This window comes from Dermochelys coriacea, chromosome 6 (genome assembly GCF_009764565.3).
Source record: "Dermochelys coriacea isolate rDerCor1 chromosome 6, rDerCor1.pri.v4, whole genome shotgun sequence".
In the NCBI taxonomy this organism is placed as follows: domain Eukaryota; kingdom Metazoa; phylum Chordata; order Testudines; family Dermochelyidae; genus Dermochelys; species Dermochelys coriacea.
In genome coordinates this window covers 4,422,266-4,448,283 of record NC_050073.1, presented here as the reverse complement: position 1 = coordinate 4,448,283, position 26,018 = coordinate 4,422,266, and the positions used below count along the sequence as shown (strand labels likewise).

At 43.7% G+C, this 26,018-nt stretch overlaps 1 protein-coding gene and 1 long non-coding RNA gene across 7 annotated transcripts in view; one reads left to right on the top strand and one right to left on the bottom strand.

Annotated features, from left to right (window-relative positions):
* The window catches only part of LOC119856526 (zinc finger protein 572-like), a 568,866-nt gene that overhangs the window by 416,215 nt on the left and 126,633 nt on the right, over positions 1-26,018 (top strand). The window lies entirely within an intron of this gene.
* Positions 13,034-26,002, bottom strand: LOC119856573. Its single transcript, XR_005293347.2, has 4 exons — positions 25,476-26,002; positions 23,512-23,700; positions 17,940-22,805; positions 13,034-17,895 (listed from the first exon to the last, which is right to left on the bottom strand). It is a non-coding gene; the product is annotated as an uncharacterized LOC119856573 (long non-coding RNA).

Here is a 26,018-nt window from a genome sequence, read left to right as displayed (position 1 = left end):
CAGCTCCCCAAATACTTGGGGTTTTCGTTGGGCTGTTTATTTGTGCAAAGTTTGTCTGTTCAAAGTTCATAGGCTACCCCTGCAGGGCAAGAAATCTTTGTCAGGCTCTGGGGTTGGGCTGGGGATGAGGGGTTTGGGGTGCAGGAGGGAACTTCGGGCTGGGGTGTGGGGAAAGTGAGGGCTCCCACTGGGGGTGGGAGAGGGGATGAGGGGTTGTGGGGGGTGAGGGCTCTGGCTGGGGATGAGGAGTTTGGGGTGTAGGAGGGGGCTCTGAGCTGGGCCAGGGGGTTGGGGTGTAGGTGTGTGTGTGGGGGGGGGTACCAGTGGCGCTTATCGTGGCTCCGAGGAAGTGGCCGCCAGGACCCTGCAGGGACTAGGTGCATGGGTGGTCATGCGGCTCTGTGCAGTGCACTCTGCCTTTGCACCCACAGATGCTGCCCTTCACAGCTCCCATTGGTTGCTCTTCCTGCCCAATGGGAGCTGCGGGGGCAGCGTACGGAGCCTCCCTGGCTGCCCATGCGTCTAGGGGCTGCAGGGACCTGGTGTCCGCTTCTGAGAGTAGCGCAGAGGCAGGGCAGGTAGGGAGCCTGCCTTAGCCTCGGGCTCCTGCTGCACCGCCAACCAGACTTTTAACGGCAAAGGAAAAGAAAAAATGGTGGGGCAGAATTGTAAGGCATGAAAGGCAAACAGAGCCTGGGACAATGGGGGACCCTGGTATGGGGAATGGAGGCACACAGATCCCCTGGCATGTGGCAGAGGGGGAAGTGAGGGGGCACACTGGGCTCCTGATATGGGGGAAGGGTTGTGGAGGGTTTGTAGGGAGTCCTTGCAATAGAGTGAGATGGGATGGTGGCACAAAGGAAGCTTGGGGAAGGGAATGGAGGGATGTGTGTGTGCAATGAGCTTGGCCAATATAAGCAATGGAGTCTATGTTTGAGCCAATGAGTCAAAAGCCTTCTGAGCCTAGCTTGGAGATGGCTGCTTAATTCTCAGATCATTCACTCATAGAAATAAGAAAAGGAGTACTTGTGGCACCTTAGAGACTAACAAATTTATTAGAGCATAAGCTTTCATGAGCTACAGCTCACTTCATCGGATGCATCCGATGAAGTGAGCTGTAGCTCACGAAAGCTTATGCTCTAATACATTTGTTAGTCTCTAAGGTGCCACAAGTACTCCTTTTCTTTTTGCGAATACAGACTAACACGGCTGCTACTCTGAAACCACTCATAGAAATGTAGTGCTGGAAAGGACCTCGAGGTTATCTAGTCCATCTCCCATGCTGAAGCAGGACCAGGTAAACCTAGACTATCCCTGACTGGTGTTGTGCACCCTGTTCTTATAAACCTCCTATGATGGGGATTCCACAACTTGGGTAGGTAACCTGTTCTGGGCCTTAACTATCCTTCTAGTTAGAAAGTTTTTCTTAATATCAAACTTAAATCTCCCTTGTTGCAGATTAAGCCAATTGTTTCTTCTCCTGCTTTCAGTGGTCATGGAGAACAATTGATCAGCATCCTCTTTAAAGGAGTCCTTCACATATTTGAAGATTGTTATCAGGTCTCCCTTTCTCAGGACCAAACATTCCAGATTTTTTTATTCTTTCAGAAAGCCTATTTTATGAGGAATTTTTTTTCTTTGCTCTCCTCTCCAATTTGTCTTAAAGTGTGGCATCTCAAACCGGACACTTTAAGAAACTGATAAGGCATGTAAAAATAGAAAATATAACACTGTAGAAATGACAAAGTTACAAAGCAGTAGCTAATAAAGCAAATCTTTAATCCACATGAACAAAAAAAGGATTGTCTCTGTCTCTCAATGTCAGTCCCTTCTACACTAGCCAACTGCATACTTTGAAAAGGGAAAGCTGGAAAGCCATAAAGGCCCTCCATATCTTATTGCTTATTACTGAAAAAGGAGAAGTAACTCAGAACATTGAGTGGGGGAGAAAAAAGGGGAAGTTCCTTACTCCAGCATGTTCCCGTTGTAACAAGCAGACCCAGAGTGGTAGAGTTTGCTTTAAGGTTAAAGCTTCCTGGTGAGGACTCCGCAAAATAATTTCTTCAGTCTAACTGGTTGAAAATGGAAAGAGCTATAAAGAACTCTCCTCCTTTGATAATCATTTTTGATGAAAAAGGAGGAGGAGCTCAGGGCTCTGATGTGAGTGAAGTGGGAAGTTCTTTCCTGCAGCTGCAAACACAGAGCAATAGAGTTTGCTTTAAGCTCAGAGTTCCCTGTGAAAGCCTCTGAAAAAATAATTTCTTTGATGCAATTGGTTGAAAACCGACTGTATTTGAAAGGTGTTTCCTGAGTTACAGAAGTATTTTACCCTACTAGAATCTTTCTGTTCTCCAGTCTCTAGAAAGCACCAGGAAGAAACCCAATCAACTCAGGGACTCAGCAACGGCAAGAGGAACCACTGGAGTCCATGGCTAGACAAAGAAAACTGTACGTACTAATTTCCTTTTACTTGCCATTCTGCCTAGTGATATTTACATCCAAACTTGCATTTCACACTGGTGTGCCTAGCAGAATGGGGTTGTGGTCCGTGAGTAAACCTCCGAGGCCCTGTGGTAATAAATATTACATTACAGGTCCACCTGTTGTAATAACTGGGGCAGTACAGGACTGTGGGAAGACTGCTAAAATTTTATAAAATGTTCCAGTCACCTATAAACAAATGCCAATGTGAAACGGTTCAAAAGGGAGACAGACAGATTGGGTTACTCCCAACAAACAGGCCTACTAATCTAACTCAAAAGACTGTGTCAAGATCATACCTGGTAAACAAGAGGAATGTGGAATCAGAAATCAATGGGGGAAGTTTTTCCATCTAGCCACAGTTTTAAGTTTGTTTTAGCTAAAAAAGTAGTGAGTTGTAAGTTCTTAGATTTGTTAACCTCTGAAAGGTTTAACTGTGATTTTGAAAGCATCTAATCAAATAAGATTTGTAAATCCTATAACTCTAGGATTGTGTTATGATTGTGTCTGGTAAACTAGAGGAGTGTGAGATCAGAAATAAGTGGACCAAAATTGGTTAAGGTATGTATTCAGTAGCTGAAAATTCCGGCAAACTAGCAATTGTCGTCGAAGTGTGTTTTAGCTTGTTTGATTGGGCTAAGCATGCAAAGTCATCTGCTAATGTTCTTATTTGAAAAATCAGAGCATCTAACAATTTTGTTTGATAGTTATTGCTATTTTTAAAGTCTTTTTACAAATGCTTTGTTTCTCTTTTTCTTTTGTGTATTTTAAGGTTTGTAGTTTCTGTAACTGGTAATAACTTTGAACCTTCAACGTAAAGGCATTTTTAAGCAAAATGCAAAAGTGGTAAAATAAAGTGTTTTAAATTGGTAAAGGTTAAGCTGCTAAAGCAAACTTCTGCTCAGACAACATCATGAGTAACTCTTTTTTAACTGAATGCCAGCTTAATTCACGGCTGCTACTGCATTGACTATACATTGAGTTTTAAAGCATTGGAAATGGTTGTTGCAGCCCCCAAGTTTTTTGTGATTGGAAAAACAACACAATTTATCTGTGGTTGTTTTGTGTATGTGAATCAGCACAGTTCTAGTGATTCAACTTAGATCTCTGGGAGGGGCTAAATTGCCTTAGTGGCTGTGAAATGTTGGTGGGCAAGGTGTGTGATAGACTAAAATGCCAGTGTATTTTACTACCTTTGAGTGTTACAAATGGCTCATGGATGCAACAGTGATTCTAAAGAATGTTAGCTGGCTACTTCTTTTTAAGAGGAGGAAAAATATAGGGCTAAAATCCCTCAAGGGGATTGCAAGTCAGCAATTTTAACTACTTGTGTATGATATTTTCATGGTTTATGTAAATGTGCAGCCTTAAATGAGGAGGAGGGTGTAGCCTATATGATTAACCTGCTTGCTTGCATACATATGCATATATATATATATATATACAATCTTTTTTTATAGTTTAATATAAATCTATAAACCTATTACAATAAACCAAATACTTAAAGTAAGTTTAGCTGTAATGCAAGGGACTTACAGGCCATATCCTGGATGTTGAGCTAAGGCAAAGTTAGTATATCTATGTCTGAGACCTTTCACCTAGATAGATAGATAGATAGATAATGGTAGAATGGCATAGGGGGGTTCCAAGTCTGTACCCTCAAACTTAACAGGTACACCACAAGGAAAGAACTGAAATAACCGGGAGAATAAAAAAAACGTGCGTGTATGATCTAATGTCATTAATATGTATGTACATGTCATCAATACACATAAACATACTAGCCTTTGGAGTAAGTGTACCCTAACGTTTTTGTGGGTGAGAAATAAAGTTTGGGCATAGAAGGAGGGTTCAGACACCTGTGCCCTATAAAAGAGGGCCTTGCTAGAGAGGCTGTACTTGTTTTTCTTAGAACTTTCTAAGTTCCAAGGGGACTAGGCTAAGCTTGGTTTCCCTAAGCTTTTGTTCTTAATTTTGTGTATTAGCTTTTAATTTTAAGTTTAAGTTAGTTAAGTAAACTCTAAGTTAGCTTTGATAGCTCTTAGCTCTAGTTTCTTCTAAGCTTTGTGCCTCTCACTCGAACCTGAACCGCCAAAGGCGAGGCTGATCCTGTGTCTCTCACCACTGGGTTATCAAGGAAGGGTGTAAGTATATTAACCAAAGCTTTGTAGCATATAATACCATAATACCATGTATATCTTTTGAATAGCAGTAATACAATTGTAACTTTGTAACTCTGACTATTTTACCATTTAATTACTACTTCATTTATCTTAATAAAAAGTCTTTAAGGCTATATCTGTCTCAGTGTAAGCTTCCTATCATACTCCTAGGGTCCTTTGTAAATTCTGTGGATACTAATTTGGGACAAGAATCTTATTATCTTCTAATCAAACAAATTGGTAAGCCTAAAACCTGTACTATCCAAATTAGTATTATTAACCTCCTAAATCAGGCAACAGACTGGCGAGCCAGGCAGGACACTCAAGGAGTGTATGACAGGGATTTTCAGGGATTCCAGGCATCTTTAGACCCCTGGGAATCTCACCTGAGGCATAAGTGAAGAGTTAGAATTAGAGAGAAAGATTGTGTGTCTTACTCACTCACTCTTAAGAACACAGGAACCTGATTTCCTGTGACTGCTTCTTGGCAGTGATCCCAGAATTTCCTGTTATGTACTGAAGTTTGACTTAGAGTTTTAGCTTAGAGGTTTTGAATTTAATCTTGCAAGATAAAGAGTAATAGTGTTATTATTTAAAGTGATACACACATTTAAGGGGCTTTGTTGAAGTTTGAAGTTATAACGAATGGCACCAATAAAATATTAGCAGTAGCATCAGGCCCGATGACCCACACTAGTGGTGGCAGGGGAGTTAATAAATCTATGCATTAATTGCCGCCAAGAGGCTGCAGTAACTCAAAACTTGTATGGTTTGAACTACCTTATTTCAATCCCCTCAACTCTCCCGGGCTGCACCTCTGATCTGTCTGCTTCACTTTCCCCCAGCTGTTTGGCAGGTCCTGACAGAGGGAAAGAGACCTCTCGAACAGCTACAAGCCATCGAGGGAAAAAAGAAGAACACACCCCCACCCCTCTATTGTTTACTTGGGACTTATTGAACTAAGTGTAAAAAACGGTTTAGGGTGCTGTTTCCTGTTGTTTCTGTGAAGGTACGCCTTCAATTTCAGAGTAAAGAACAGCAGAGTATTCATTATATAGTTTATTACATAGGCTCATCAATAGTGAAGTTTTAGAATTGAAATAAGTTCTACATTGCGTGTTAAGATGAGTGGAACAAGGACAAGATAGAGTCTGTTGGAGTTAACCGCAGTCCGGCTTTAAAAATTTTTGCCAGAAAATACATTCAGGAACATGGAGGAGGTTTAGTACAACTGAGAAATAGCTAAATGATCTCTAAACATTGTAACCCATGGGGTTTTGTAAGTGAGGTGTTTAATGTAGAAACAGAGGGGGAAAAAAAGAAAAGCTAAACTGGTGAAGGGAATAGCTGTTGAATGTCTGCTCGTGGCTTGTAGTTCGCTGGGAAAGAAATTGAATAAAAAATTAGAGTTACTCAGAAAAGCCCAGCAAACTTTGGATGAGGGAGGAAAGGTTATTCAGGATTTAACAAATCAGTTACATGTAGCGTCAGAGAAGCGGTCAGTACTTTTCCAAAAGAAGCAGGAATTAAAGAAAATGTTAAAACAGTGCAGGTACCAAATACAGGAAGCAGGAGAGGAAGCACGTTGTTGGCAGGAGCAAGTGAATGCCAGCTTAAAATCGCTGGATGGCTATAAATCAGACCCAGGTCGGCTGTTGAAAAGAATCGAAGAGTTGGAAAAGATAGAAGAGGTGTTAGAGGAGGACAAAGAATCAGTTCCTATCCCTATTGACATGGTGAAACTGATGAAGATAGAGAAACCTGCAGGGCCAATTACTAAAAGTAGGGTGAGAGAGTTAGTTCAGGCTGATACAGTACCTTTAGGAGCGGAGTTGGAGATTGAGTCTCAGAAGCCACTGGCATGGTGCGTCCAGTGGAGGGGTATGATTTAAACAAAATAGTGGCTAATCATGCAAACCAACCTGAGTTACAGGCTTTACTTCGCAAGCATGCGGATGCCTTTGCTAAACACAAACATGATTGTGGATGTATGGCAGTCACTACTGTTGTAAAAGGAAAAGATGTATCAGCCCAAAGACAATATCCTTACCCAGACCAGGCAAACCCGTATGTAGAAAAGACTATCAGGTCTTTGCTGACACAGGGAGTACTACGTAGATGTACTTCCACTGGCAATTCCCCTATTTGGCCTGTGAAGAAACCAGATGGTTCCTGGTGTCTCACAATTAATTACAGATGCCTAAATCAGGTCACTTGTGCCCCTACAGTGGTCAAAATGCCAGATATAATCAAGTCCTTTGATCCAGAGGCTGTGTGGTTTCCTGTTCTTGATGTCAGTAACAGCTTTTGGACATTACCATTGGCCCACATTTCACAGTACCATTTTGCATTTAGTTTCCAGGGGGGTCCAATATTCCTAAACACGTTTGCCCCAGGGATATAAAAATTCTCCAGCTTTATTCTATGCACAAATGAGATGGGTACTGTTGCAATTTTCTAAACCAACTGTTCTGCTTCAATATGTAAATGACCTTTGTTTAGCAACACGAACCAAGAAGGAGCATCTGAAAAGGCTTGACAAGCTCCTGCAGATCCTAAAGGAAGCAGGGCTAAAATGCAATCCGGCCAAGGCACAGCTAATGGCCAGCTGTGTCTCTTTCTTGGGCTTGATCCTGACAAATGGGGTAAAACCCTGGCATAACAAAAAGTAAATGCAATTCAAACATTGCCTTTACCACAGGACCGAACGGCTTTAAAATCCTATTTGTGTTTAACTGGGTACCACAGGAATTTCATTCTCAATTTTGCTTCCATTGCAGGTCCCTTGTACCAACTGTTAATGAAAAGTATCCAATGAAAATGAACTGAATAACACACGGAAGCAGTATCCCAGCTAAAACAGGCCATTGTCAAGGCTCTGGTGTTGATCACTCCAAATCCTAAGATACCCCATCATCTAAAGGTAGCGGTAAGCGTTAATGCATTAGCGGCTGTGGCTACACAAGAGAGGCATGAAAAAAATCAGACCTGTGGCCAATGCCTCATGTTTAATGTCATCAATTAAACTTAAGTATAACAATTGTAAAAGTACCTATTGGCCACCAGTTAGGCCATACAACACTTCTATTTTTTAATTGGCCTCAGCCCAATCATATTACACTCATCACACACTCCCCTTCAGTTCTTACTGTCCAATAGGGTATAAGATGGGCAAGTCTCAAATGCTCGCCTAGCCCACTGGGCATTGGTGCTGCAAAAACTATTGCAGTAAAACCTGTTAGGACACCATCTTTGTTACCAACTGCCCTACTGTACCAAGGGGAGCCACATGTGTCCCGATCTTAATCAATTGAATCTAAGGGGGAAGGAAAAAAAAACCTTTTCCAACCATTAATCCAGAAAACTAGTTATTTACCAGCAAGGCAAACCTTATACCAGACTTAAAATCTATGCAGTTCCTCCCGAGGAGAAAAAAGAGCCTTGGAAGAAGGCATATTCATGCATTCCACATTTGGCTCAATATGCTAAATTAGCAGCGGTGACTTGTGTGTTGGAGTACTGTGTGCAGTTCTCCATCACCACATACCAAAGTATCTATCTGTTTTCAAACTCTGTATGGGTATGCAATTCTCTCACAACGTTTTTACCATGTTGAAAAACAAATGGGTTCACATCTTCTAATGGCTCACCTATTAGGTACGCATCACTGATAAAATACATCCGCTGGTTAGCAGTAACCATCGCTGTTCCAAGATGCCAATTAAAGTAAAAGAAAAATAAAAAAGCTCACTAAAAATTAAAACCCTATGCTACAAAAAATGGGGGGAGGGGGCTAATAAATTAGCCCCAAAAGAAGCCCAATCAGGGGAATTCTAAAAAAAAAAATAAATCAAAAATATTCTGTTACTATCCCTGGGCAAGGCATATTCTCAGGGAGGCCCTAACATAGGTCGGCGTGGGGTCCCAGTTGCAATACTTCAGGAACCACAAGCTACTCCAGAGGTGGGCAAACTATGGCCTGCAGGCCACATCTGGCCCACAGGACTGTCCTGCCCAGCCCCTGAGCTCCCGGATGGGGAGGCTAGCCCCTGGCCCCTCCCCTGCTGTCCCCCCTCCTGTCCCCCATCCCCCGCAGCCTCAGTGCGCTGTGCCGCCGGCGCTCTGGCCTGCTGCTCCTGCCAGGCAAGGCGGCGGTGTGGCTGCGAGCTCCTGATGCTCTGAGCGGCGTGGTAAGGGAGCGGGGAGGGGTTGGATAAGGGGCAGGGGGTCTCGGTGGGCAGTCAGGGGACAGGGAGCGGTTGGATGGGGCAGAGGTTTGTTAAAAGTGGGGTTGGATGATGATAAAGGACAGGTTGGGGGTGTGAGGATTTCTTGAAAATTAAAAAGGGGGTGTGATGCTGAAAAGTTTGGGAACCAATAGTCTAGAAGGTTTACTTGGTCCTGTCTTAGCCCAGGAGACTGGACTGGATGACCCTTTGAGACCCCTTGCCGCCCTACATTTCTATAATTCTATGAAATGCAAGTGAGAAATTAAAAGATCCTATGTTATGCTCAGGTAGTTTTATATTTGGTATGTATAACCTTGCGATTCCAATTGTGAATACAAAGTCAGTCTAACCTCCATAAATTGGAGTTTTAATTAGATTCAACAAGGAGTTTTGGAGTTAAATGTTTTGGGGTTACTTATTGGAACTATCCCTTTATGTTATTGCTTCAATAAAGTTTAATTTAAGGTAAAAATAGAATCATAGAATATCAGGGTTAGAAGGGACCTCAGGAGGTCATCTAGTCCAACCCCCTGCTCAAAGCAGGACCAGTCCCCAACAAAATCATCCCAGCCAGGGCTTTGTCAAGCCTGACCTTAAAAACCTCAAAGGAAGGTGATTCCACCACCTCTCTAGGTAACGCATTCCTGTGCTTCACCACGCTCCTAGTGAAAATTTTTTTCCTAATGTCTAACCTAAACCTCCCCCACTGCAACTTGAGACCATTACTCCTTGTTCTGTCATCTGCTACCACTGAGAACAGTCTAGATCCATCCTCTTTGGAACCCCTTTCAGGTAGTTGAAAGCAGCTATCAAATCCCGCCTCATTCTTATCTTCTGCAGACTAAACAATCCCAGTTCCCTCAGCCTCTCCTCATAAGTCATGTGCTCCAGTCCCCTAATAATTTTTCTTGCCCTCCGCTGGACGCTTTCCAATTTTTCCACATCCTTCTTGTAGTGTGGGGCCCAAAACTGGATACAGTACTCCAGATGAGACCTCACCAATGTCGAATAGAGGGGAATGATCACATCCCTCGACCTGCTGGCAATGCCCCTACTTATACAGCCCAGAATGCCGTTAGCCTTCTTGGCAACAAGGGCACACTGTTGACTCATATCCAGCTTCTCGTCCACTGTAACCCCTAGGTCCTTTTCTGTAGAACCGCTGCCTAGCCATTCGGTCCCTAGTCTGTAGCGGTGCATGGGATTCTTCTGTCCTAAGTGCAGGACTCTGCACTTGTCCTTGTTGAACCTCATCAGATATCTTTTGGCCCAATCCTCGAATTTGTCTAGATCCCTTGTATCCTATCCCTACCCTCCAGTGTATCTACCACTCCTCCCAGTTTAGTGTCATCTGCAAACTTGCTGAGGGTGCAGTCCACACCATCATCCAGATCATTAATGAAGATATTGAACAAAACCGGCCCCAGGACTGACTCTTGAGGCATTCCGCTTGATACCGGCTGCCAACTAGACATGGAGCAATTGATCACTACCCGTTGAGCCCGATGATCGAGCCAGCTTTCTATCCACCTTATAGTCCATTCATCCAGCCCATCCTTCTTGAACTTGCTGGCAAGAATACTCTGGGAGACCGTATCAAAAGCTTTGCTAAAGTTAAGGAGTAACACATCCCCTGTTTTCCCCTCATCCACAGAGCCAGTTATCTCGACATAGAAGGCAATTAGATTAGTCAGGCATGACTTGCCTTTGGTGAATCCATGCTGACTATTCCTGATCACTTTCCTCTCCTTTAAGTGCTTCAGAATTGATTCCTTGAGGACCTGCTCCATGATTTTTCCAGGGACTGAGGTGAGGCTGACTGGCCTGTAGTTCCCCAGATCCTCCTCCTTCCCTTTTTTAAAGATGGGCACTACATTAGCCTTTTTCCAGTCATCTGGGAACTCCCCTGATCGCCATGAGTTTTCAAAGATAATGGCCAATGGCTCTGCAATCACATCCGCCAACTCCTTTAGCACCCTTGGATGCAGAGCATCTGGCCCCATGGACTTGTGCGCATCCAGCAAAAGAAACAGTGAAAAAGCAAGAGCACCAACTACACTTCTGGGTTTGCAGCCAAGAGTTGATTGTACTCTAAAAGAGGAACTAAGGCCTGGTCTCCACTAAAACTTATGCCGGTGTCGGTAATTAAAGATTGCTGGCCAATGTCTTCAGACAAAAGCACCAAAGGAATTTGTAAAGATTTAGTCCATACCTTCGTTATACTAGCATGGTTTGGAAATTACTACCCGCTAAGTAAGAGATGGCTTAGCAAACAGGCACCCTTGTCCAAATGATCAATGTGAAATGTAAAACAAAGTGTGTCTTCGGTTTGAGGGTCAAAACTTTTTTGATCTGAATGTGACAAATACATCTTGAAATATAAAGCTGAACACAGTTAAATCATACAAACATACATCAGACTGGCTTTCTCATTTAACAAGAAACATAGAACAGATAGTTTTCTGGGTATTTTAAGGTTACTCCAGAGTTCAGCATCTTCCTATGAGAAGGCTTTGTCTGACACAGAGGCCAAAGGTAACCTAACAGTTCTGATATGATGTTGACTGGAGCCCCTTCATGGGAAAAGCACTCAACTAAATCAAACTAGAGCTAATCTCTCACTACCAAAGACAAGTACACTGGAAAATGTAGAGCACGGGTATAAAGCTTTGTCTGGATCAAAAAGGGTCTTGAAAGAGGAAAAGTTAAATCTGGATCTGGTCGAGGTTCAAACAAAAAGATTTTCATTAAATAAAATTCTGTTAATTCATACTCATGAGAAAATTGGATACCCCTTTGAGTGATGCTCCTCAAATGTAGAGGGATTATGTAACAAGGGAAGCTCTTTGGGAATCGAATGTCATTTTTCTCTCTCTTTGTACAGCACCCAATACAATGGGATCCTGGCCCATGAATAGGACTCCTGGGCTCTAGGGTAATACCAATAAATAATAATAATGTTCATTAAAAAGCATAAAAAGAGCCAACTACCTGCAGGAGTGCAATTGTGATCTGATATTCCTAGGTGCCATGATCAGTCAAATAAAAGACAGAATTGAGGTAACATCACTGGAGTTCAGAAAGGGTTCACTAGGAAGAAAAAAAACAGCACAGGAAGGAAGAAGGCTTGGTTTGGGCAGAAGGCTACAAGGAAGAAATACAAAACGGAAGGATCTCTTCTAGTCATCACTGGGCAGAACCCAACTGATATTGGTGAAAACTGGAAGATGGAAATGTGGGGGGACACAGAGCCCCTTTCATGTGTGTGGCAGGCCCATCAGCTTTCAATAATTCTGTTTAGTAGAGAATCTGAGAGGCACTTGTCACTGCCTCTCAGATGATACCTTTGTCCCTCACATAGAGCTAACAACGTCTGTGTTTCCCAGGTCTCAGTTTGTGTGATCGGAAGAGAGGGGATTTCTGAGATGATGGAGCCGCTGTCCAGCTCAAGTTCTCAGAGGTTCCACCACCCAGTACCACAACTGAGCTGTGACCTCAGAGAGAAGCTGCAGTATTCACGGCAACTAGGTAATAAGTTGTGCGTGGAGATGTGGTGATTTAGGGGAGTATGGATATCACAGCATGGAGGGGAGTCCCCAAGGCAGCCTGTATGAAATCATTGGAACAGCATTTGGTTGTCTAGTGGCATGTGGAGGCTGGGTGAATCCCTGTTCCTAGTAGAGTCATGAGGTCCAGGAGCATATGTGTCTGTGTGGGTCCCTCTAATGCAGTGGTTCTTAACCTGGGGTGCATGCACCCTCTGGGGGTGTGAGATGCCCTTTCTGGGGTTGTGAGACATGCCAGATTTTTTTTAGAAGGTAAATCATCGAAAACACAAATTAAGCACAGGCACATAAGTACAACTACTTTGTTTCATGAAACCTATGTATTTATTAACATTATACATTTTTTAATGATGACTGTAATATACAAACAAAAAATTTATTTGCAAGTTTTTAAGCTAATTGTAGTGAAATTATCTCGCTACAAAATACAGTGTACCGGCAGTTGCGGGGTATTTCTTAATGCATGCACAGATGATGATGTGGCAGCGCTGTGGCTTTGTTTGAATTCAGTTAGCTGCTAACTGTTAGCGCGTTGGTTATAGTTTACTTCCACAGCAAAACTCCAACATCTCTGGGTAGTACTTGCGTATTTTTGTGTGCCTACTGTACTATTATTTGTGGTGAGTAATAACATAAAACTATTTTACATATATTTAATATGCATTTAAAAGTGCATAGGTCCCCCTATCTTTATAAATATTTTTTCATTTCAGTAACCCTTGCCATGTCAAAGAAACGCAAATGGAACAACAAAATTACTGCGAAATTAAAATAAATATATAATTCTCTCTTTCATTCTATAGTTATGATATATCTAGGTTTAAAGAACTGACCTACTTCAACGATTTTTGATAAGGGGTGCGAGAACATATTTTGAGAACCAAAGGGGTGCAAGCTATAGTAAAGGTTAAGAACCACTGCTCTAACGGTATCTTTGTCATCCTTTAGATCTTCCTGCGACCTATTTGATTGTTCCTTACAATAAGGGGAATGAAGGAGACCAGGATATGGTGGCCTCGCTCCATAGGTTCGACTTTATGGTGAGTTGTGAAACGGTCCGCGCTGTTTCTCCTGCTGGGCCATGCTTGTCTGTCCTCACTCATTGCTCCCACCTCCTCCTGGCTCCTCCATCACTCAGTGGTCTTTCCAACTTTTTCTTCCCCATCAATAAAATAATCACATCCTTTTCTTTGGGGGGTGCCTTGTGCATGTGGAGCTTTTCCAACATCCTGGATAACTCACTTCATGCCCTCCAGTTAGTCAGGATTAGCTCCTGGCAGTACATCCCACGACTGAGTGGTGAGACTTTCGCGGGAACAGCATGTGCTGAGTGGGGCTCCCTTGTGGCTCCAGTTACTTGCTTGAGTGGCCTGGATTGGGACTAAGAGCTCTGTGGGGATGGGTAGGCTGAGTCTGGCATCTCTTGCTGTGTGGAAGAGGATGGGATAGTGAGAAATGGGATTCCTTCCCCTCCTCCAATGCTGCATTGATGGTGATGGCTCTGCCCTTTGCTGCTCAGCTTGTGCCTGAATGGTGGGATTGTGGCCAGACCAGGCAGGTGCTGAGTGGAAGACCCATGTCATTTCAGATGCCAGTGATGTTTGAGGAGGTGGCTGTGTACTTCTCTGAAGATGAATGGGCTCTTTTAGATGAAAAGCAGAAGGAACTCTACAGAGATGTCATGCAGGAGAATTACAAGACTCTCATCTCGTTAGGTGAGGAGTTGCTATCGTTCCCGTAGTGTAGACATGGCCTAAATCTTTTATAAGCAACACAGCCCATTTGCCACCATACAGCCTGCTTGCTAAAATGTGATACACAAATCTTTTATAAACTATATGGATTATGTCTTTCCCCTTCAGCAAAGAAAATCTTGGAATGTTCTTTGTAGTTAAGTGATCGACGAATACTTAAGACGTTGTGATGCATGTACCTCTTTCCAATGAGCAGGATTTACGATCACTAAACCAGATGTGCTGTCCCAGATGGAGCGAGGGGAAGAGTTGTGGATCCCAGATATCCAGGAATCTGAGGAAAGGGAAATCCCAAGAGGCACTACAACAGGTGAGGAATGAGTGACACCAACTGGGAAACTATCTGGGACTGGGAAAAGCTGGGATCCCAGCAAACCCACTGAGTCCTCCCCCTGTTCTGTCCCATCTCATCTGACTCACTGTTGTGCCCTGTCCTCCTGGCTCCCATCTTTCTGCCTGACCCCTGGCAGAAGCCTTTTCCTCCCTCAGCCTTTTTCTTAGGGCTCAGAGGGAATTTGAGGCAGAACTTGCCCCTCCTCTGCCACTTGGTGGAATATACTTCCTGCCTATTAGGTTCTGTTATCAATGATAATCCCTTTGCCGCCCCCTCTGTCTCCAATGCATGGAGTGAATCCCATCTGGATTCTCTCTCCCAGCAGGTACCGGGACGGCAAGTGAAAATAAGGAGGAGAGTCCCCAGCAGGAAGGGGCTGTGGGAGTGAAGTTGCACAGGATGTTCTCAGGAAGGCCGCAGGGCCCTGGTGGGGCAGATGCCAGCAAGAGTCAGGACAGAGTGGGGCGGCAGAGAGGAGACTCTCCAGGCAGAAGTAAATCTACTCAGAGCAAAAGAGGTTTGAGGAAATCCACAGACACCAACGCCCACCTGGTAACCCATATTGGGTTGACCCCAAATACCATCAATGAACTGGGAGAAAGAGTCAGTAACAGTTCGCTCCTTTTTCAACATTGTCAGGAGACTAGTGTAGAAAAGAGTGCCATTAGGTGTAGTGAATGTGACAAAAGCTTCACTCGAGAAGAATACCTTCAGATACATCTGAAAATTCACAGAGGGGAGAGACCCTATAAATGTAACAAATGCAAGAAAAGCTTCAGACACAAGACAAGCCTTGTTCTTCACCGTTACACAGTTCACAAGTTGGAGAGACCCCATAAATGTCCAGACTGCAGCCAGCTCTTTATCCTGAGAGAGAGATTTATTCAGCATCAGAGAATCCACAACAAAAAGGCATCTAGAGGGTTCAACGATGTAATCGTGAGTGAGAACGGGGACAAGAATCCCCAGAAGAAGGGGTCTGGGAGAGCAAAGCCAGACATGATGTTGTCATGGAGACCCCAGTACCCTAAGTGGGGAGATGCCCGTGAGAGTAGGGGCAAGGTGAGACAGCAGCACGGAGATCCTCCAGATTGGAGACAAAGTAAATCCACTTGCAGCAAAACAGGCTTAAGGAAATCCAAAGACACCAGCACACAGCATAGAGACTTCATGAGGAAGAGACCAAATACAGGCACTGAACTTGGGGAAAGTTTCAATAACTGCTCTCTCCTTATTAAGCATCATCAAACTGGTGCAGAAAAGAGTGCTTACAAGTGTAGTGAGTGTAGGAAAAGTTTCACTCAAGAAAAATACCTTCAGATACATCTGAGAACTCACAAAGGAGAGAGACCTTATAAATGTAAAGAATGTGGGAAAAGCTTCAGTCGGAGTTCAGTGCTCAAAGATCACTCCATGAGTCACAGAATGGAACAACCTTATAAATGTACTCAGTGTGGGAAAAGATTCAGAGAGAAGACAATCCTGGTATATCATCGTTACATAGTCCACAAGGTGGAGAGACCCTATAAGTGTCCATACTGTGGCCAACAATTTGTCCTGAGAGAGAGACTTATTCAGCATCAGAGAATCCACAAAGAAGAGGAACCTAGAGGGTTTAATGATGGGATCATGAGTGAAGATGAAGCTAAGAATCTCCAGCGGGAAGGGCCTCCCGGAGCAGAACCACAGAGGACATTCTTGGGGAGACCCCGAGGTCCTGAGCAGGGAGAAGGCTGTGGAAGTCAGGGCATGGCACGAAGGCAGCAGAGACACCCTGCAGGCAAAAGAGGCAATATATCTAATCAATGTGAAAGAGATTACAAGAAATTGAAAAGCACCATCACGCACCAAGAGATCCATACTGGAGCACAAACAAACACAAATGGTGACAATGAGAAAAGCTTCAGTAGCAACTCAGCCCTCTTGGTGCGTCAGAAAATCCACCTGGAAGAGAAACGTTACAGCTGTGCTGAATGTGGGAAAAGCTATCACCAGCATGCTCACCTTCGAAGGCATCAGAAAAACCATACAGGAGAGAGACCCTATGTATGTGCTGACTGTGGAAAGAGCTTTGTGTACAGGTCAATACTCAGCAGACATGAAAGGACTCACAAAGAGGAGAAAAACTATAGCTGCACTGACTGTGGGAAAAACTTCAGTGAGTACTCATACCTTACTATGCATCAGAGAATCCACAGGGAAGAAAGACCCTATCAGTGTCCTGACTGTGACAAAAGCTTCAGGCTACGAGGACACTTTACCAGTCACTGTAGAACCCACACAGGGGATAAACCTTATAAATGCACCGAATGCGGGCAAAGCTTTGGGCGGAAATCAACCCTGACTAAACACATGAGGATCCACACCGGGGAGCGGCCCTATAAATGCATGCAGTGTGAGAAAAGCTTTCGTCAGAAGTTCGCCCTTTCCCAGCATCAGTTAATACACCAGGGAGAGAGGCCTCACAAATGTACTGAATGTGGGAAAATCTTTCTTCAGAAGTCCCACCTTACCACGCATCAGTCAGTGCATCGGGGAGAGAGACCTCACAAATGTACTGAATGTGGGAAAAGCTTCAATGACCGATCAAATCTTGTTAAACACTTGGCAAAACTCCACTTGAAAAAGAAACCCCATACCGCAAATGCGGCAAAGAGTCCTGTGGTACCTTATAGACTAACAGATGAAAGCTTATGCTCCAATACTTCTGTTAGTCTATAAGGTGCCACAGGACTCTTTGCCGCTTTTACAGATCCAGACTAACACGGCTACTCCTCTGATACCATACAGCAAATGTAGCTTCAGATTAAATAGATCTACAATTGTAATAGAAAATAATGGAATGGTACTTTTTTGATTCTGGTGAGACATTTCTCCTTTTGTATTTATTCTAAAATACAAGGTTTAAGGAGGGTGGGTTAGTAGTATTTCCTTGTTTATGATTATGGGAGTAAGATGTGGGAGGGGGACAAAGCTGGTGAAGAGAGGAACTGATCTTTCAATGGGTTTTGGGGATGGTTAGTGGGAATTTCAGGGGAGTGAAATTGAATTTTGCAAGTTGAGCAGCGGCATGCCATCTATGGATGCATTGCCATGTGAGCCCTGAATATGACTTCCTGACTGGCTGTGCCAGTGGGACGATTTCATCGAGCCCTTGAACACACTACAGAACAAAATGGCATCCTCCGCACATTGTGAAGACACGGGTATTTTAACATAGCACTCTATAAATGGATTAAAACCTGGCGAACTGAGATGTGTCAAAACGTTACTGTAAACAGGAAATCCTCATTGACCGGGTGCGTTTCTAGTGGGGTCCTGCAGAGATCGGTTCTTGATCCTCTGCTTTGAAACATTTTTATCAATGACCTGGAAAAAACATAAAATGATCACTGATAAAGTTTGCAGATGACACATAAATTGGAGGAGTGGTAAATAATGAAGAGGACAGGTCACTGATTCACAGTAAACTGGATCACTTTGCAAACTGGGCAAAAGAAAACTATATGCATTTTAATGTGGCTAAATGTAAATATATACATGTATGAATGAAGAACGTAGGCCATACTTAAAGGATGGGGGATTTGATCCTGGAAACATGGGACTCTGAAAAAGATTTGGGATGTGATGGATAATCAGCTGAATATGAGCTCCCAGTACAATGCTGTCTCCAAAAGAGCTCATGCAATCCCAAGATGCATAAACAGGGGAATCTCGAATAGGAACAGAGAGGTTATTTTACCTCTGTATTTGGACTGAGGCAACTGTGTTTTTTAAACATGTCTCAGGGTTTATCTACTCCGGAAGTTTTACTGGTATAATTTTGCCAGTATGGTTATAGTGGCATAACTTCCTGTGAATAAGTGTGTCAACATGGGGTGTTACGAGTGCATCTTCACCTGGATCTTCCATCCCCAGCATCAGTCTATTCCATGGTTTTTGTAAGGGGTTAGGCACACTGATTTTTCCTGTGTGGCAGGTACCCTTAATTGTGCCAGTGTAACTGGTAATGCAAGTCCTACTTCCTCCCCGAGCTGTGCATCCCAGAGTCCACTGATGCTGTCTGAAAAAATACCCATAATCTTTGGTACAGGGACCTGCTGCTCATCCTGCATAGAATTGCTGCCCAAAACGTTTCACAATTTACTCCTAAAAACACAATTGGGCAGAGTGCTGCGTATGAACTGGAAAACAGAAAATGCCCCATTTAACTTACAGCTGGTTAAGCCTGAGTGTGATTTGTTAGCTTATGAACTAAAGGTCCCTAAGGCTTTGCAGCTATACAAAATGTATAAAGGATACGTGTGACAGATTGCTATGCTTGCTGGTGAAACAAGTAATGGAGAGGTACTGAGATTGATGTTTTAACCATTAATTGCAAGTCCTAAATGTTTTGCTGTGTAAGGGACATGCAAGTGGTATGAACAAAACAAGGAAGTAACTAGGTTGTAAACAACTGGGGTATATGTGACGGTATAAACAAATTGGAACAGACACAGATGTTGATACTTAAAGATAGGTCAGAAAAGATTTTTACGGCTTGCTTTGGGACAAGATTCCCATGATGTTTTGCAATTAACATAAAGCTATCGAGCAAGGAATGGAATTTTACAATACAGTAACTGATGACATATTTTATGACATATTTTATATAAGATATTTTTGCAATGTACTAACTGCAACATATTTGCAAGATATGTAACGAATAAAAATGTCCAAAAAAAGCCATAAACAATGATTAACTACTTGGTGTTGAAACACTTGGAAAATTACAAGGAAGCGGGAACTGAGGAAAGAGCCTTAAGGGCAGATCTACACTACGGGACTAAGTTGACCTAAGTTATGCAACTCCAGCTATGTGAATAATGTAGCTGGAGTCGACGTGCCTTCAGTGAACTTATTGTGGTGTCTACACCGTGCTGGGGTAAATGGGAGAAACTCTCCCATCTACTTACCTTATACCTTCTTGTACCAGTGAAGTACCAGAGTCAACGAGAAAGCAATTGGCCGTCAATTTAGCGGGTTTTCACTAGACCCCACTAAATCGATCCCCGGAGGATCGATCACACCTTGACCATACATTGATACCCCCGTAGTGTAGACAACGCCTAAGATATGGAGAACTATACACCAGAAGGAGGCAATAAATAAGGGTTGGAATGTTGAACTAAGAAAAGTTTCTAAGTAGCAGCCGTGTTAGTCTGTATTCGCAAAAAGAACAGGAGTACTTGTGGCACCTTAGAGACTAACAAATTTATTTGAGCATAAGCTTTTGTGGGCTACAGGCCACTTCATCAGATGCATAGAATGGAACATATAGTAAGAAGAGATATATCAGCAGGAGAAAAAACCTTTTGTAGTGATAATCAAGATGGTCCATTTAGGCAGTTGAAAAGAAAAGTTACCAGGGTAAAACTACCACAAGAAATCATAAGGAAGTAAGACCATTGGCAGACAGGATCCGGACTATCTGAAGCTATAGAGAAGGCCTTCCACAGCTGTGGATAATTGTATGCCTCTCTGTATGTGCTGTCTTGACTGTTTAATAAATACATTCAAAGCTGACTTGTTAACCAAATCTAAATTTAAGAGAAGGCTATTCATTAAACATATCACAGTTAAAATTCCTATCCATTATTAGCTATTCATTTATTAATTATTGAAAAATTATTGGTTGATTATCAACACAAGAAATATGTAAACTACAGTCACTGGAAGACTGTTTGCTGTACTGGTAATGTCTGACCTTTCTGTATTATGCTGTTTTAGTGCTAATCAATAAAGTGATTGAGCTGAGTTCTCTGAGGTCTCATTAACTGATGACAAACTTAACCAGCAACTGCCTCAAACGACTTACAAGATCACATTTCTAGCTGTAATGGGAATGGGGCCTCAAAGTGACTGGATTTCATAAGGATGGAGGACAGTGTCCCAGAAGTGTGAGGCATTAAGGGGAAGCGGTTACAGATCAATGAAGAGATGCCTTTTTTAAAATTTCTCAATAGATTGATTTAACAAAAGTAGCACTACTTTACACTATTACTGTGTGTGCTATTAATTAAACATGAATGCCCCAGTGAAAGTGGGTGTGCTTATTATGAAACAGTGAGTTTGTGAATTTCTTTGGTGGTGCTGGGGACTGTTGTGACATTGTAGCTCACAACAAAAACACCCGCATGGCTCCTAGTACTAGGGAACACATTGCTTTTTCTCTGGAAGGTTGTGGGAGTAAATCCCTGGTTCCTGAAGAATTTCTAAGGGGATCCGTTTTTGTTCAGCTGCCTGCTCACTCCCTCTCACTGGGAGGAGTCTGGGATCTGAGCCCCTTTTCTTTTACCTATCTGCAAAATCAACTCTTTCTTCTTTCATCAACTGCCATGATGTTGTTCAGTCCCAATAGCTACATCAGAGCAGACCAATTGTTCAGCTAGTCCTGTGTCCGACAGCAGCCAGCATTACACGCTTGGTTGGATCATGCAGGAAACCCCATAGTGGACAATTATGGCAAAATCTGTCCCTAGCAAAAATTTCCGCCTAATCCAGTCAACCAGTTGTTGGTTTGTGCCCTGAAACAGATTCCTCATATATATATTATGTATTAGTTCAGCTAGTGTAACTCTGGAGGTTCTCATTATCTATGTTTCTATCTGATCCTTTTTCAAAATTCCATGAGGTCCAAGTCTCCATGCTATCTAGTGGAAATGAGTTCCATAGGGTTATATATCTATATATGAGATAATCTAATCTGATCTCCTGTATATCACAGGCTATTACATTTCACCCAGCTACCCAATAACGTACATCAGAGTAGCAGCCGTGTTAGTCTGTATCTGCAAAAAGAACAGGAGGACTTGTGGCACCTTAGAGACTAACACATTTATTTGAGCATAAGCTTTCGTGAGCTACAGCTCACTTCATCGGATGCATGATGGATTAATAAATTTGTTAGTCTCTAAGGTGCCACAAGTCCTCTTGTTCTTTTTGCCAATAACTTATGTTTGCCTAAAGAACACCTAGAAAGGCATCCAGCCTTGATCTGAAGACATCAAGAGAAAGAGATCCACCACTTCCCTCAGAAGTTTGTTCCAGTGATTAATCACCCTCACCTTTAAAATTTGGGAATTTATTCCTAATTCAAATTTGTTTTGCTTCATTTTGCAGTCCTTGGCAGTGGCTCTTCCTCCATTACATTAAACAGCCCTCTAGGGCCCAGCATTTTCTCCCCGTAAAGGCGTTTAAATTGTAATCAAATCACCGCACCTCTGAATCTTCTTTTTGAGAAGCTGAAGACATTGAGCTCTAAGTCCTTCACTGTGAGGTATTTTGTCTAGCCCTGTGATCATTTTGTGGCTCCTCTCTGTACCCTCTCCAGTGTTTCAACATGATTTGTAAAATGTGATTACAAGAACTGTACACAGTATTATAGTATCAGTCTCACCAATGTGGTACACAGGAGTAAAATCGCTCTCGTCCTACTTATTACTCTGATTATACATCCAAACATCACAATAGCCCTTTTTGCTGCAGGATCACACTGGGGGCTCATGTTCAGATGTCTATCAACTGTGACCCCTAAATCCTTTTCAGAGCCACTGCTTTCTAGGATACAGTCGCCCATTCTGCAGCCAAGGCAGCGTTCTTAGGCGGACGACCTTGTGTTAGACCCGCTGTAGAGGTCTCCCTACAGGATGGGAAGGAAGTAGATAGTGGATGCAGTGTTGGTATATAATACTCTAAATGCTCTTTACTGATTACAAAACAAACCTTTCTCACTCCACATTCACACTCCAAACATACTATGCCAGAGTCCAAAGGTCAGAATGGTCCCGATGGTCAGCTGAGGTTCCTTCCATCAGGATAAGATCATAAGATGCAGAGAGCCGGCAAAAAACACATCTATATCCACATGGGGCTCTGGATCAATAAACAATTCCGATTTGTAAAAATCATAGGAAACCATTTATAGTGCATTCCATTGCGTCATCCGTTCTTTGCCTTTGTTTACTAGTCCTTCTACCCACACAATTCCGAAGACATAATCCTTGGCAGGCTGCCATGATCCAAGGCGTGCCATTTCCTCCAATTCTTATACAATTTTATTTCAGTCCAGCTGGTGTTGTTTCCTTTTCTGATGATTTTCTGTATTTTTCTTGGAACATAAGATTGTTTTTGCCCAAATAGTTCCAATCGTCCTTGACCTTAAGTTCTTGCTTCAGTTGCCAACTTTCAATGCACGTATTCATGTCAAGCATGCGTCATTCATATCAGGCCTCAATGACCTATAACACATTACATGGTATATGAATCACAGTGTTTGTGTGTGTATGTGTATATATATATCTATATATAGATATATATATCTCCCAACACTTGTATTTGTCTGTATTGTTTGTTTGGTTCTCCTTGAATGGTTATTACTTGGCAATAAATAACTTTTATGGTTAAGCTGGTTGTTTCCCTCCCTCCCTCCCTCCCTCTTTTGTGTTTTTGGCTTCCCCATTTACTCTGCAGCAATGCTCCTCTTACCTAAGCTAGAGATGCCTGCAGTGCCCAAAAATCCTGTGGGGTTTTCTCATCAAGTGGGTTACTACCAGAACAATTGTAACGGGAAAGTGGGGATAGGGACGTGCTGAACCTGTGGCATAGGAGCATGGCAACTTGGAAGTGCTGCTCGACCCAGACTACTGAGTCCAGGGACATATAAGGGGTCAGCTTGGGAGTGCTGATTGACCTGGTCCGCTCAGACATGCTCTGTTAAATGTGTGTGTTCATCTGATTCTGGGGCTGGAGGAACCCAGCCCTGGGGAGTCTCAGTCCTGCAGAATAGTTCCATTGGGAGGGAACTTGTGGCAGGGAGAAGTAGAGCTCCGTACGAGAACGCAAGTGACACAAGCAGTATATTAATAGAATTAATTAATTAATTAATTAATAGAATTACAGAATCCCCCTCTTCCCCCGAAGAGTAACCCATATAAATAAGCATACCCCAAAGTAACGGGCAAATCTGGTAACATTCTTCGAGGTGTGTTGCACGTGTCTATTCTGTGATCCACTCTCCTGCCCTCTACATCGTAGTTTTCTGGAAAGAGGGGGTGAGGAGATGGCTGGGTGCCTTAACGACAGGTACCGCTGAGGGGAAAATTTTCAGCAACTGTGCTTGGGGTGCACACACACCTAGAAGGAATGGACATGTGCAACAAGTCTCAAAGAACAACCTTTACAGAAGGTTAGTAAACACTTTTTTAAAAATTAAAGCAGAGATTCTCACATGACCACCTGACTCCATGAGCAAGGCTTTGAGAAAAGCACCAAATATTGCAAGACGGGATAACATGGCTAAATATGGAAACAATGCACTCGCCTCCAGACACAACAACTTCTTCAGGGTTCCTAGTTTCCTATCTTCCAGCTCTGCACCAAAAAGTGCTAACCAAATCCAATATGTAGACTGTAAATTCTTTGGGGGCAAGGACCTTGTCTACTTATTTGAGGAGTGTCCTATGGAGACCAGGAATTTCTCTCCTTTTTAGGTGAATAAGCACACTCTTTGGCCTCTGTAAAAATAACAGATGATAGCTTTCTTTTAATGAAAGCTGAGATTCTGCTGTAATCACATGACTCTGGAACTGGGGCACTAAGTAGAGACTTGTAGTGTCTATCCCTTATTTAAATGCCTCCCTAAGTCATTAATGCATGCCAAGTTAGGGTTGCTCAGTGGTGCCTCATGCCCTTCCAGACTGAAAAGTGGCTAAACCTAAACCTCTGAAAACCAGGAAATACAAAGTGAATGCCATATGTGCCAAGTCCCTACCACTGGTGTTAAAACAAAACCAAAATTGATGTGTCCATGACTGAATACAGGGCTTCAGAGGGAAGACCAACCCGGAAACCCACGTGGACGGCAGACTACCTGGATTCCTAGGAGTTTCAGCAGTAATATTTTGTTTGCCGTTTTCAAACTCTTATTAAATGGAAGTGGGGAATGTTGTAATGATCAGTGCAGATAGCACTCCACCAACAGCTGGTGCATCTTTATCTTAGTGTTAAGTTGTCTTGTTTTCATAGTGTTGTCCTGGTTGGGAAGGGCAGGGTTAAGGGTGGGGAGGCCACTAGTCCCGTATTAAACCAGGTGGTCCTTTTTGAGAAGTGTGTTCTCCTTTCAGTACTGGGATAAAACCAGATATAATATTTGATGGGGGACAATGTTCTGCCCCCTCTGACTATTAAAAATGGCACCCTTCATGCAGTATGACCTCGCACATAGGTCACGCCAGTGAGGACAGGGCATTCTTAAAAACAGTGGCCCCCATGAGGCATGACTTTGCACTGAGTATGGGGTCACACCAGCAGGGGCAGGGTGGGCATGCTCTTAAAGATGATGTCCCCTGTGTGGCAGGATCTCACACTCACGTTGTCTCCAGTTTCTGGAAGTATCAGAGGGTTTTCTATAGGGTTGCCACCTTTCTAACTGCTGCTAACTGGACCCTTGAAGCGCTGCCTCTTCCCCAAAAGCCATGCCTCTTCGACCAGTCTCCCCCTCTTCACTCAGACCCCGCTCCTGGATTTGCTCCCTTTACTTGCTGGATTGTCTCCACCTCCCACCTCCTGTCAGCTGGGCTCCGTCTGTTCTGGGGCTGGAGTGGCAGCTGCTGCAGCCTGACAAGGAGCCTGCCTGCAGGTAGGAGGTGATCCGGGCTGGCAGGGGTTAATGACCTGGCGTCTGATCCCAACTCGGGGTCATTGGACTTTGTACTAACCAGACACTGCCACGTCCCCATTTTGATCAGACTTTCCAGTCAAAAAGCTGGCACCTGGCAACCTTAAATGGCACCTGGACACAGAAGCCAAAAACCGGACTGCCCAAGTAAAACCCAGACAGGTGGCAACCCTAGTCCTCCGGAACACGTGAGCAGCCACCTTGGTTCAAGGGCAGAGGAAACCTGTCTTACCTGTGTGTATTGGAGTTGTTAGTTGCACTGTCCTGGTAAATCCTGTGATTTCTCTGGTTGACCTATGACAGTATGTCTGGTGAATTAGAAGAAACAACCACAGAGGTGGTCAAATAAACCCATGGACGGTGAGTTATATGGGCCCGTGGTACCCATGATCCAGCAAATTCAGGGCCTGGGGGCCGGCTCCACCAATGTTTGGGGTTGGGTCTCTCCCTCAGCCCCGCCTGCCTCCCCCCGGAGCGTCCCTGCCTGTGCCCTGGGCAGCAGGCTGTTGCCCTGCCACACCGCGCTGTGCTCCCTCGCTGGCTGCTGCCGGCTACAAAAGGGATGGGCACGCGTGGCAGGATGAGGTTGTGGCACAGCCACCCCCTGTGGAGGGAGGAGGCACACACAGGATGGCAGCCCCCCCGGCACCCACCACGGAGGAGGCGAGGGGGCTTCCTGGACCAGAAAGGGGCCTGGCCCCTAGAGATGTGCAGTGACAGTGCTGGGTGAGTGTGCTGCTGGGGGGGGGAGATGGGCCCTCCCCTCGAGCTCGCT